At 35.0% G+C, this 12224-nt stretch overlaps 1 protein-coding gene across 1 annotated transcript in view; it reads left to right on the top strand.

The window, feature by feature from the left end:
* PWWP3B (PWWP domain containing 3B) overlaps positions 1–12224 on the top strand; it is a 26192-nt gene that overhangs the window by 6406 nt on the left and 7562 nt on the right. The window contains exon 3 of the mRNA XM_017518674.2: positions 2001–2129. The gene's annotated coding sequence lies outside the window, so the exon portion shown is untranslated. The remainder of the gene's footprint in view (positions 1–2000; positions 2130–12224) is intronic.

The raw sequence follows: 12224 nt of genomic DNA, 5'->3' as shown, positions 1-12224 counted from the left end.
AAAAAAAAAAAAAAAAAAAGCATAGTACATGAAAATATTTTTTAATATGTGTGGTAATGTACATGAATGTTAGAAATGGAAAGAGGTCAGGATAATAAGTATGGTTGTTGCTAAAGGTTGTTGTAGTTCACCAATATGTTCTCCAACAGAGACATGAGACTAAGCAACACTCACTCACCAATTTCCTCACAGTTCGAAAGTGAACAATATCATCTTTGTTCTTACCAAAGGGACAGGATTCTAAGTCCTGGAGGCAGTGAATACTCGTGGATAGAGGGCATACCTCCTGTTTTGGGGTCAGACTTTGGCTGTGACTTTGTCTCACCCTCTTCCTAGCTTTGTGACCATGGGCATTAGCAAGAGTGCTCATTTCTTTGTTTCCTGCATCTCCACCAATTATATCATTTATTTGCCTCTTTGTCAGTCTTAGGTAGAAAAATGACATATTATTGTTGTTTTATATTTGCATCTGTTTGATTATTAGGGAAGGTGAATATCTTTTATGTATTAGTCAGTTTTAATTTCTGTTTTGAATGTTTGGGTTTCGAGGAGCCCCAATAAATAGAACCTCCCTTTCTTCAGTGAACCAATTAGATAAATTGATATAAAACAAATGGAGTTGCAGATGGAAGCCAAAATGTCAACATTGGTACAAGGGGAAGAGGAAGTTGCAGGGTATTGATTATTGTGAGAATCAAATAGGCCCGTTTATTTATTTCTTATTTTATTTTGAGATGGAGTCTTACTCTGTCACCCGGGCTAGAGTGCAGTATTATTCTACACAAAAATAATAGAAAAATGTGAACATAAAGGGAATGACATATAGGGACACAAATATAAATGTAAGGCCTTCTGAACAAAAAGAATGTATTTTGTTGCCAATTTCAGGATATTCAGATACATACATATCTCTTTAAGGATACAGTGGCGCAGTCTCGGCTCATTGTAACCTCTGCCTTTTGGATTCAAGCAATTCTCACACCTCAGGCCCCCAACTAGCTGGGATTATAGGCACCCACCACCCCGCCTGGGTAATTTTTGTATTTTTGGTAGAGACAGGGTTTCACCATGTTGGCCAGTCTGGTCTGGAACTACTGACCTCAAGTGATCCGCCCACCTCAGCCTCCCAAAGTGCTGGGATTAAAAGCCTGATAACAGAACTCCAAATTTAAGCAAACCCACCCAAATAGCCTAGAGTTTTGTAGTTGTACAGGGAAGGAAAAAGATTCCTGTGCCGGCACTGTATAAGCTTGCTCTCAAGGAAGTAAAGATTAGGAGTGGGGAAAAATTATTCTCCCAGAACATTGTGAATTGTCTATTTATGTCTTTTGTCCATTTTTACCCTACCATTTATTTCTTATTAATATGTAAGAGCTACTTTAGCGATATGTTTGCATTAAAAACAGTTTTGTCAAGTTTGTTCTTATATTTTCAAATTTGATTTATTGTGTTTTTACCAATAAAAATATTTTTGTTGACAATTTCAGGATATTCAGATACGTATATATCTCTTTAAAGATTTTGGTTGATGTTTTATATTTAGAAATGATTTTAATTGAAAGAAACGATGAAACTTTCTGAAAGATAAATGAGAAGACCTGAATAAAAAGAGAGATATACATCATGTGCCAGAGCCAGAAGAATTAAAATTTCGGGGAATTATTTATCCACAAAAAACATATTAATTCATTTCAGTACAAATAAGGATGTTGGGGGGTTTTTAATAGAGCTTGATCAGTTGGATCTTGAAATCGTTTTTAGAAATTAGATGCCGAAACAGGCAAGAAAAATATGTAAAAGATTTTCTTTACTGAGTCTTTATTATATGATAAAGGCATTTCTACCTATTTTTTCCAGAAAATCACCCACTTTTGTGGTTTGAATGTAAATTAAACAGACACGTGTTGCCATTCCACTTTCAATTGCTTTAAAAATCATAATCTTTTAGCTTTAAGGGAATTTCAGTTTAACTTGGTGACTTTCTTCCCTTTGAGGGAAAGGCCCCCTGCTAGTCCCGTCACTGGGAAGGGGCGGAGCGTCGTCGGAGCCGCTTCGAAGGGAGCTGTACCCGGCCAGTCTTGGGGGAGGGGTAGCATTTCACGAGGCTGCAGCTGACGAGAAGCTTCAAGGTAATGGCTGTCTTAAAGCCAGTTATTTTCTGGGAATTTCTTCGGGCATTGGTGTTAAAGTAAAAAAAAAGATATATTGTTGACTGAGAGAGGTGGGAATAGAATATGGTTTTGTTTGAATTGCTGTTATTGGAACGGAATTAATCCTCTGGAATTTTTGTTTCGCCCGATATTTATAAAGTCGTCCGTGTGGGAGTGGGCTATCAGATTACAGCTTCTAAATTAAGACTTCGGTGAGACGTGCTGTTCATGTTAATTTTTTACGTGGCACTCCATATTTCTATTTTTGTTACAGATTTTATTATATTTTGACTTAAATACGTATTACTCTACACAAAAATGATAGAAAAATGTAAACATATAAAGGGAATGAAATATAGGGACACAAATATAAATGTACATGAACGTGGAAAGGCATTCAGATATGCCGTCGAGTGATAACACTTGTAAAGATGTATATTCGTTTTCCTTAGGAAGAGAAGTAGACTCCCGAGTTAACAGTCAGCATCTCTGAGTGTTCATTTATGAGTGTTCAGATTACAGAGGATTTTTTAAAATATATTTTTAACTGGTTTCAGCATTTTTAGAATTGTTTTTATTCGTGCTCATTTTTGTAATTAGAAGAGCAAACTAAAGCCAAAGCAGTATACCCATTTTGTTTCAAATACGTAAACACACATAGACACCACAGACACGCTCCCATACCCCCTCGTCTTTTGCCAATAGTGGAATTTTTCCTGGACCTGATCAAGTGGGTAGCCTGGTTGCTGTTTCAACTACAGCCCCGCATGTGTCCTTCCTGTAACCCATCTTTTCAGAACCACTTTTCTGTATCATCTAAGTTTAAGAGTGAGAAATGGACAGGATTTGGTTTATTTCTATAAACAGTTTTAAAAGTATTATGTAGTGTGATGCATGTTATATAGCTGACAAATGAAAATATGAACTTGTAGTGATTTGAAAAGATGTCTGAGAAGTAAAAAGAGCAAACTGCAGAATGGTAAGCACCATATTACTTAAACATAAAAGACTACATTAATACATGTGTACGTAAAAGTCATTTAAACATAAAAGACTACATTAATCCACATGTAACCAAATCACAAAAAAATATAAACCAGCATGCTAATTGAATTATTTGTGTAGTTGAAGAGCTAGGGCAGGCTTCACTATCAGTATTTTTTAAAAAAATTATTAATACATATTTAGCCCTTTTTTTTTAACAAAATTAGAAAAAAGATTGCGGTAAAATGTTGCAAAGGTGGGGGAAAATTTCATTTGACGCAATTCACTAAAAAATCACATTGAAAATACTTATTAGTATGGAAAAATGTTTAAACCATGAGCTTAAACAGGACAAAAAGCTGATTTGAAATCATGTGCATTCATATGTTTATGTAAAGAAAAACTATGCAAAGATATACAGGAAATAATAATGTCTTTCCATAATTATACTTTCTTTTTATATATCTTTCTCATATTTTCAACTTTCAGTAACCACGATCCGACCATTGGAGATGAAGACATTCAGATTCCATTTTTAATATAATGCATAACAAAACTAAATTTGAGCATGGTATATTCTAGAAGCCTGAGAAACCTGCTTGTTGGCAGGATGTAGTTCCCACCATTCTCCCACAAGGATGTTGTAGTAACAGTTCTGCTTCTTGTCACAAGATGGCGCTTGCAAAATATCCTAAATTTTGTGGAGACAACTATTTTTATGAATTGAGCAAACAAAGCTGTGAAATGTATTTTATTAGCAGACTATGAGACAGCATGTACAATGTGATTCAAATTCCCCTCAAAAAAATTGTATGTGTATAAAATAAAAAGCCCCACCCAAGAACTGATGTGAGGACTCAAACAGAAATCATAAAAAATGCTGCTGCATAGAGTCTGGCCCAAAGTAGACACCAGTCAATTGTCCATTCCGTCCTCTCCTTTCTCCACCTTATAATTTTCTGAACGATATTATTTTAGCATAAGCCAAATAACGTAACTGACAAAGAGAGCATTTCATATTGTAAGAACATGCACAAGTAGATGACATCTGCACCACAGATGAAATTTCGCCTCATTCCTGTGTTTTAGAATAACATGCCTGTTAGAATTTAGGTAGGGAAATTTATTTATGCCTCTTCCATTTCGTTGGTTTGATTCTCTGCCTTTATCAGAGATGCACTTGACATGGGAAATCTGCATGTGATGCCAGTTGAGCCTCAGAAAAACAGTGCAACCACAGACATGCCAAGGAGGTTAGGGCCCTGCCGGACAAGCAGTTGGAGTAAGAATTAAGACAGCTGGATCTCAGCACCAGACCCACTAGTATCTATGTGACAATGGGTAAGGTTTTTTCCATTTCACAAAACATTTCATGGTAACAACATTCTAAGTTGAGAATATGGAATACAAGTGATTTCACTCTGGCTCAGTAGCCATAACATTTTAACATTTTAAGTTAAAAGCCACAAATTTTAATGTTGGGAAAGAAATATATGCTAAACTCCTGTAGGAAAAGTATACAAGCAGTCATAATGATGTCTAATTATGGAAGACTTGGATGTCCCAGCGATCTGCCTGACTCTTAAAAATCCTTAAAAACAGTCCTTTCCAGTGGGTAGCCAGGACACCCATTGTGAATCTCTGACTTCTAAGCTTATTCTCTTAACAAGGTCGCTGTCTGGATTAGTCTACGGGATGCAGACTTCCAGTATCTGTGTCTGGCTCCCTTGGGTAGACAGGGAAGTGCTGTTAGCTTAGTAGAGGCTAAAGAGGATTCCGCTAGAATAAACTTTGAGAGGCTCCAAAGTACAAAAATATTCAATAACATATGTCCCCAACATATTCCCTAGTTTCCCTGGACATCTCCCACCACCCACTCATACACACATACATTCATTCCTTAGGTGTAATAGCTATAAGAAGGACTACAAACTGGAGTCTTATGGAACTACTCCTCTTTTCTTAGATTTTTAAATATTTTCCCCCAACCACAGTGTTTGTTTGTCTTATGCACAGTCTTTATTCATCTTTTGTCTTTTTCATTTTCATCATCCATCTTCCTTCTCCTTTGAGAGAAGAAATCCCTTTGCTTATTCTTTTTTTTTCTTTGCCTTTCCTTTTAATGTATACACTCTAGTATTGTCTATTTGAAAGTACTTACTCAAGCTTCCTTGTGAGTTTTCAGGGAGGCATGAAAAAGCCACAGAAGAAGAAAACTGTTTAGTAGCCCTAAGGCAACAGAGGCCTCTAAAACCACTGCTTTTCTAGTTAAACCAGAAAAACACAGACCAGCAACCTAAGGAATTTTGTTAGATGATTGAAAGTTCACTGATTTCTAACCTGTATCCACATAATAATTCAGATCTATGGTTTATTTGAAGCCTTTTTTTTCTTATTGCCTTCTTTTCTATGTCCATATCTACCTCTTGCTTCACACTTAAACTGTCACTGAACTTTAAAAAATTATTCTAAACTTGTAATATGTTTTGATATCTGGTGGCACCAGTAGTTGTCTCTCTAGTCCACTATTAAGGTTAGAACTGGGTCCTAAACCCCTGTCTCTACATCTGTTTGTGAATTTGGAATACGTAACAGCCTTGTCATAATACTTGCCTGAGGAACTCTGAGGTGTAGACATTGGATCTTTAACAGTCTCTCACATCTCCTTACTAAAGAACTGATAATTACCTTTATTTAGAATGGTGGGAGGAATAATTTTTGTCCTGTCTGGTTCTTTTTCTGTGGATTTCTCAGAGAATGGTGGGGCTAGGGGAGGACTCCTTTTTTCTTAAAATTCCCCAGGGCAAACCCCAGATAGGTCTTCCTTCTTGCTTGTTTGTGCCAGAAAGGACACTGCAGTTTAGTCTGTCTACTGGAATATGCACAGTGCAGTAGAGCTTTGTTTGTCTATGCACTGTAATGATGGGGTTGTGAGGTCCTCGTCAAACTTGTTTCTATTTTATTCCTTTTTAAAATATTTCTCATTCCATCACCCTGTGTCTTGACTTCTAATAGTTTTATTCATTGGCATGTGTAAGTTTTGCCTGGGAAAACCTACACATTGCCTTGGAAGTACAAAATCTCCAATGTGGCAGGTTTATCCCTCTGTGAACTCTAAGTCACTGATGGTAATTCTTTTTTATTCATATACATTTTACCAGGGATTATGGGGACTCTTTTATCGTGGCAGTGAATAACTATATCTGACTTACCTTTTTCTATACCTGGGATGCTTGTTATTAGTAAGGTTTTCCTGATGTTCTTCTTCTTCAGGTGGGTTGATATTCAGCCAGTTGACATTAAAAAGATTGAACTCTTTGTTTAGAGAGAGATTCAGTTGTTACTTGTCTGTACTTCTGCCTTTGGGGTCATTGAATATTTTGAGTATCTGTGAAATATCTAAGATTCCTTGTTTACCAATGTCTGTGGCTCCCTCATGGTCTTTGGGAGTGTTCTAACTGGACTATCTATACTCGTTATATGAACCTTATTCACTAAAATATTGATATTTATTTATTTTATGACCACTCCATTTTCCTGTCATATGTTACTTAGTTTCTGCTTTTAACTGGGGACATATTCTTAACTAGATCACTATTTCCAGATTGCAGCATTTTGTCTTCTACTTCTTTCTTCCTCCATATTTCCTTACTTTCTTCCTCTATTTCCATTCATATGGTTTAGTGGCATGTGATAACTTCAGTGTGGTTAAAGGCTCTGCCAATGGGGATAAATTTCATGGACTGTACAATGCTGATGTCATCTGGTTTCTTGACATATGTCCTGTGCTAACTAACTCTCAATGAAAGATTTATGTAGTGAAGACATGTATTTAAAGAAAGTTATATAACTGCATCAAAGTCAAGTGTCTTAGATGCTGCCGCCCCCTGCTTTAAAGCAAATTCAGAAGGAGAAGTTAATAAAAATTAATAAAAGAAATCAAAGTAATTTACATTTTTAACATATTATTTCTGCACTACAGAGGATATTTTTACACATATCTTGTGAAACCCACAGCCTGTTTGGCAATCATTGGTTCAAAATACAAATCAAAATCCCTATATGTATCCCCATTACTCTCACAGTAAAATACAAATGTCTTATATCGGTCATATCCTGATGGGATGCCTTTTTAAGACTCAAGTTTAAAGAGGTATAATTTACATAGAGTTAAATTCACTCTTTTAGCTGTACAGTTTAATGAGCTTTGAGAAACATAAACCATCATGTAACTACCAGTACAGACAAGCTGTCAAACCTTTCCATAACTCCAAAATGTTCCTTCCTGCCCCATTGTAGACAGTCTGTATCTCTATGTCAGTTCCTGACAACCACTGATCTGATTTCTGTCCCTATAGTTTTTCATTTTCCAGGATGTCATACAAATGTAATCATAAAGTATATAGCTTTTACATCTGGCTTCTTTCACTTAGCATATTTTAAAAATATTCACCAATGTTGTTGCATATACCAGTAGTTTATTCCTTAATATAGTCGAGAGGTATTCTGTCATATGAATGTTCTGCAATTTGAGTATCCACTCACCAGTAAATTTGTAGTTTTTGGCAATTACGATTAAACTTGTTAAATATTCTAGAATAGGTCTTTGTATGTACATAAGTTTTCATTTCTGTTGAGAAAATACATCGGAGTGGAATTTCTTGGTTTTATGGCAGGTATGTGTTTAATTACATTAGAAATTGCCAAACTGTTTTCTAAAGTAGCTGTGATGTTTTGCATTTCCACCAGCAATGTATGAGAGTTCCAGTGCTCTACATCATTGCTAGAAGTCGATACTGTCAGAATTTCATTTTCTTTTTAATACTGGCTATTCTTATAAAGGTGTTAGTGGTATCTCATTGTGGTTTTGCTTGCATATCCTCAGTTACTAATAGTGTTGTGCATCTTTTCTTGTGTTCACTTGCCATTCATACATCTTCTCTGATAAAGTGTCTATTTACTTTTTTGTCTATTTTTATTGGGTTATTCAATAATAATCTTATCATTGAATTTTTAGAGTTCTTTATATATTTTGGATAAAAGTCCTTCAATACATAGGTGTTTTGTAAGTGTTGGCTCTCACTTTGGGTTTTCTTTTCATCTTATTTTTTGAAAAGCAGAAGTTTTCAAGTCAAATTTATTAATTTTTTATAGTCCGTGCTTTTTAAATCCTAATAAATCTTTGCCTAGACCACAATCTCAAAGATTTTGTACTTTTTTTCTACAAGTTAAAATTTTTGGTTTTATATTTAGGTCAGTAATCCATTTTGAGTTAATTTTGTATATGCTCTTAGCTGAGGGGTCAAGAAGAATATTTTGGCATATGCTGTCTAGTTTTTCCAGTATCATTTGTTGAAAAGACCACCATTTCACCATTTCGTTATTTAGTTACCTTTGTTCAAAATCTGTTGGCCATATTTGCTGGTCTGTTTACATTCTGTTGATCTATAAGTCAATCCTACGTTAATAACAAACTGTCTTAATTACCATAGTCTTGAAATCAGGTAGTATGAGTCTTCTAACTTTTGTATTTTCTTTTCAAAATGTGTCTAGCTGTTCTGGTTCCCTTGCTTTTTCCATATTCATTTTGGAGTTAGCTTCTCAATTTCTATGAAAAACCTACTGGGATTTTGATGGAGATTACAATAATTCTACAGAAATGTTGGGGAGATACATCCTAAAATTGGTATTTCACTTATTCAGCCAAAGAACGTGGTGTATTTCTTTCTTTATTTATGTCTTATTTCATTTATCTCATCAGTGTGTTGAAGTCTTCAGCATACAAATCTTGCACATAGTTATCCTCCGTTACTTATTATTTCCCAGTTTTTGATGCTATTACAAATGGTACTTTTAAAAACTTAAAATTCCAGATTTTATTGTATAGAAATAAAATCAATTATTTTATATTGACCCTATGTCTGGCATTATTATTAAACTTACTTATTAGGTCTCAAAGCTTCATAGTTGTTTTTTGGTAGATCCATTGGGATTTTCTAGATAGATCATCTTGTTGTCTGTAAATGGAATTTTACTTCTTTCCTTCCAACTCATAAGCAATTTATTTTTTAGTCCTTATTGTATTGGCTAGAATCTCCAATGTAGTGTTAAATAGAAGTGGTGAAAGCAAACATCTTTGCCTTGTTTCGGATTTTAGGGGAAAAGCATTCTGTGTTTTACCGTATGATGTTAATCATAGGTTTTTTGGTTTTTGGTGTTTTTGTAGATGCCTTTGTTTAGGTAGAGAAAGATCCATTAAACTCTTACTATGCTGAATGTCTTTTATCATTATTTGTAGAATGTTATTAGTTCTTTTTCGGTAAAAATTGAGTTGATTTTTTTTTCTCCTTTTTGGTCTGTTGATATGGTGAATAACATTGATCGATTGATTGATTTGCAAATGTCGAACCATCCATACATTCCCAGGATAAACCCCATTTGGTCATAATTTATTATTCTTTTTCTTTATCATCAGCTTTGATTAACAGCATTTTGTTAAGGATTTCTGTGTCTATGTTTATTAGAGATATTGATCTGAAGTATTCATTTGTTACTTTATTTTGTAGTTTGGGTAGCAGGTTAAAATTGGTATTATAAAATATGTTGGATAGTTTTTCCCCCTTTCCTCACTTAATTGTCATCTGGCTTGCTTCAGTTGGAGCCGGGAGTCAGTCCTGCAGGAATTTTTTCAATGATTCTCTACTCCAAATTTTTAGTAGTCCCTTCATACTTGTGCCACAAGGAGAGGGTCTCTTTTCCTGCTCTTGTTCACTTGACAGCAGTTGGCTGTTGTTATTGTCAAGTGCTAGGCTGATGGTGAGGCAGGAAGTATTACCTGTTGTCCTGTGTAGCCACAGCCTTAGTGGGGCTCTATGAATCTCACCGGACCTTAGGGTAAGGCTTTCTCAGCATTCTTTCCTCTCCCATGGCAGCTAAGCTCGGATTTGTATATGTGGTTGGTCTTTGGTGAGAGATATTTTATTGCCTCTTTCTCAACAATAGGCAAACACTACTTTTCATTCATGTAGGACCTAGGCCAGAGAAGGTTTCCTCAGGAACAGGTATTTTTTCCTTCTCCTTCTCCCTGAGCAGCAATGGATCTCTACCTTTGTCCTGGAAATCAGGGGGTTTCCTATCTCTCCTTCCCTAGGCAAGTAAGATTTGCTTCTACCCCTCCACCAAAAGCAAGGGATATTTACCTGGGTTCAGGAGAGGGTTTGCTGCTTCTCCTCTAGCATTTTAAGGCTTTTGCTTCTCATGACAGACGGGTTTTGTGGGGTTGTATGTCTGTCCCCGAGCAACTGCTGATTACCTTCTGCATACCAGAACCAGTGATGTAGACTCTTTTAGGTCTCTTGATTTGTCCTGAGACATTTTTTTGAGCTTCTGGTTAAAGATTGTGAAAAAGAACTTGATAGTGAGTGTATAAGTCTTTGGGGCTCCAGATATTCCAAACTGACAAAGCTAACCCATACTTTTAAAAGTTCATTAAAACTTCAGCTTGTATGACAGCCACTTCTGTCTCCATGCTTGGACAAAGGTTCATATGTTTTGTCTTTCTTTAAAGGAGCTGGTCATTCTTTGGAATTCACTTTAACTCAGTTCCCAGCTAAGCTCAAGGAAAGTTATGATTTTGTACGTTATCTCGAGATTTATCATTATTAAGTTGTGAGTCACATTCTCTTAATGGCTTTTTATATCCTAAGTGGAATAAAACCGGTGCTTTTGAAAAAATATGTGTATGGGTGATATTTGGGGGTTTTTTGTTATTAAGTATGCTTTAGGAAGAAGCAGATGCTTTCTAAGCATACTTGCAAAGACTTGCTTTTTATATAATGGCTAATACATTTTTCATTTAAATTTTTATTTAAATTGCTATACATTAAAATCATACTTTAAAGTATCATACACTATACTTGACCATTTTTTTGTATACAGTTCTCTGGATTTTAACATATAAATAGATTCATATAACTACCACCACTCTAGAAAAGTTTCATCACCCTCACAACATCTTTGAGCTGTCCCTTTATAGCCACACCCTTCCCAACTTGTAACACTGGCAACACTTATCTTTTCACCATAGCTATACTTTTGTCCTTTTGAAAATGTCATATAAAAGAAATCATAAGGTATTGTGGTGAACACATCCTAGGTAACCCACTCCCTTATGGAATCCCCATGGTAAGAAAACACTTTCGGCTTCTGTCATTATTGTCATTATTAATAATAATATTAATGCTGTTATGCAGAGTGAGTTGGTTATAGCCCTCTCTTCCAGGAAATAACCATCTAATTATTAAATGAGACCATATATCAAGTGCTGAGAACATTGCCTGCCATATAAAAAACTTTTATAGGTATTAGATATTATTATATCTGTAATGTGATCTATCTTTATCATAAAAATATTAATAGTGCAGTATTAGCATTTACTATTATTGGTTATCATTCTTCTCCACCTCCTTCTACAAATTGGTGAAATAGAAAATATTATCCATGGAATTAATCTTTTCTTTTGCATTTCATTTTGAAAATGGTTCTATAGTATAACATTTCCTGATTTATATGCAATATGAAAAATATCCAAAATAAAGCAAAAAAAATCATTTTAACATAATTATCATACTGTGTACATTTGTTTTTTACAAACTTGTGAGATGAAAACAGAATAAAAAATATTACATTATAAAATATATAATGAAATAAATCTCATCATTTAAAAAAGCCATATATACACTGGCCTGATAATCCTATTTAGATTATATAGTAGTATTTTGAAGGCATTGAAAGGATTAATTCTATAACAAGAATTATGTATTTTCATTGTAATTTTTATAGGATCAATTATTTTGTCCTACAACTAGAAAGAAAGACTGCAAAACACAGAGCCTTTGGTAAAATAGAAGTCTAATGTTCCACTACCTTAAAGAGATTGGAATAAGGTGATCCCATTTTTGAGTGGTTTAGGGTCACACATTCCTAGTGAGTTGCATCCTTTTCCTAAGTCACTTTGTGGTCCAGAAAGGCTTCCTGAACTCTTATCTATCATGATCAAATTCTGGGAAGCAACAGAAAGGGGGAAAGTGT

The sequence above is a fragment of the Cebus imitator genome, unplaced genomic scaffold (genome assembly GCF_001604975.1).
Source record: "Cebus imitator isolate Cc_AM_T3 unplaced genomic scaffold, Cebus_imitator-1.0 Scaffold696, whole genome shotgun sequence".
Lineage (NCBI taxonomy): Eukaryota > Metazoa > Chordata > Mammalia > Primates > Cebidae > Cebus > Cebus imitator.
This window is presented reverse-complemented; position numbering and strand designations above follow the sequence as displayed.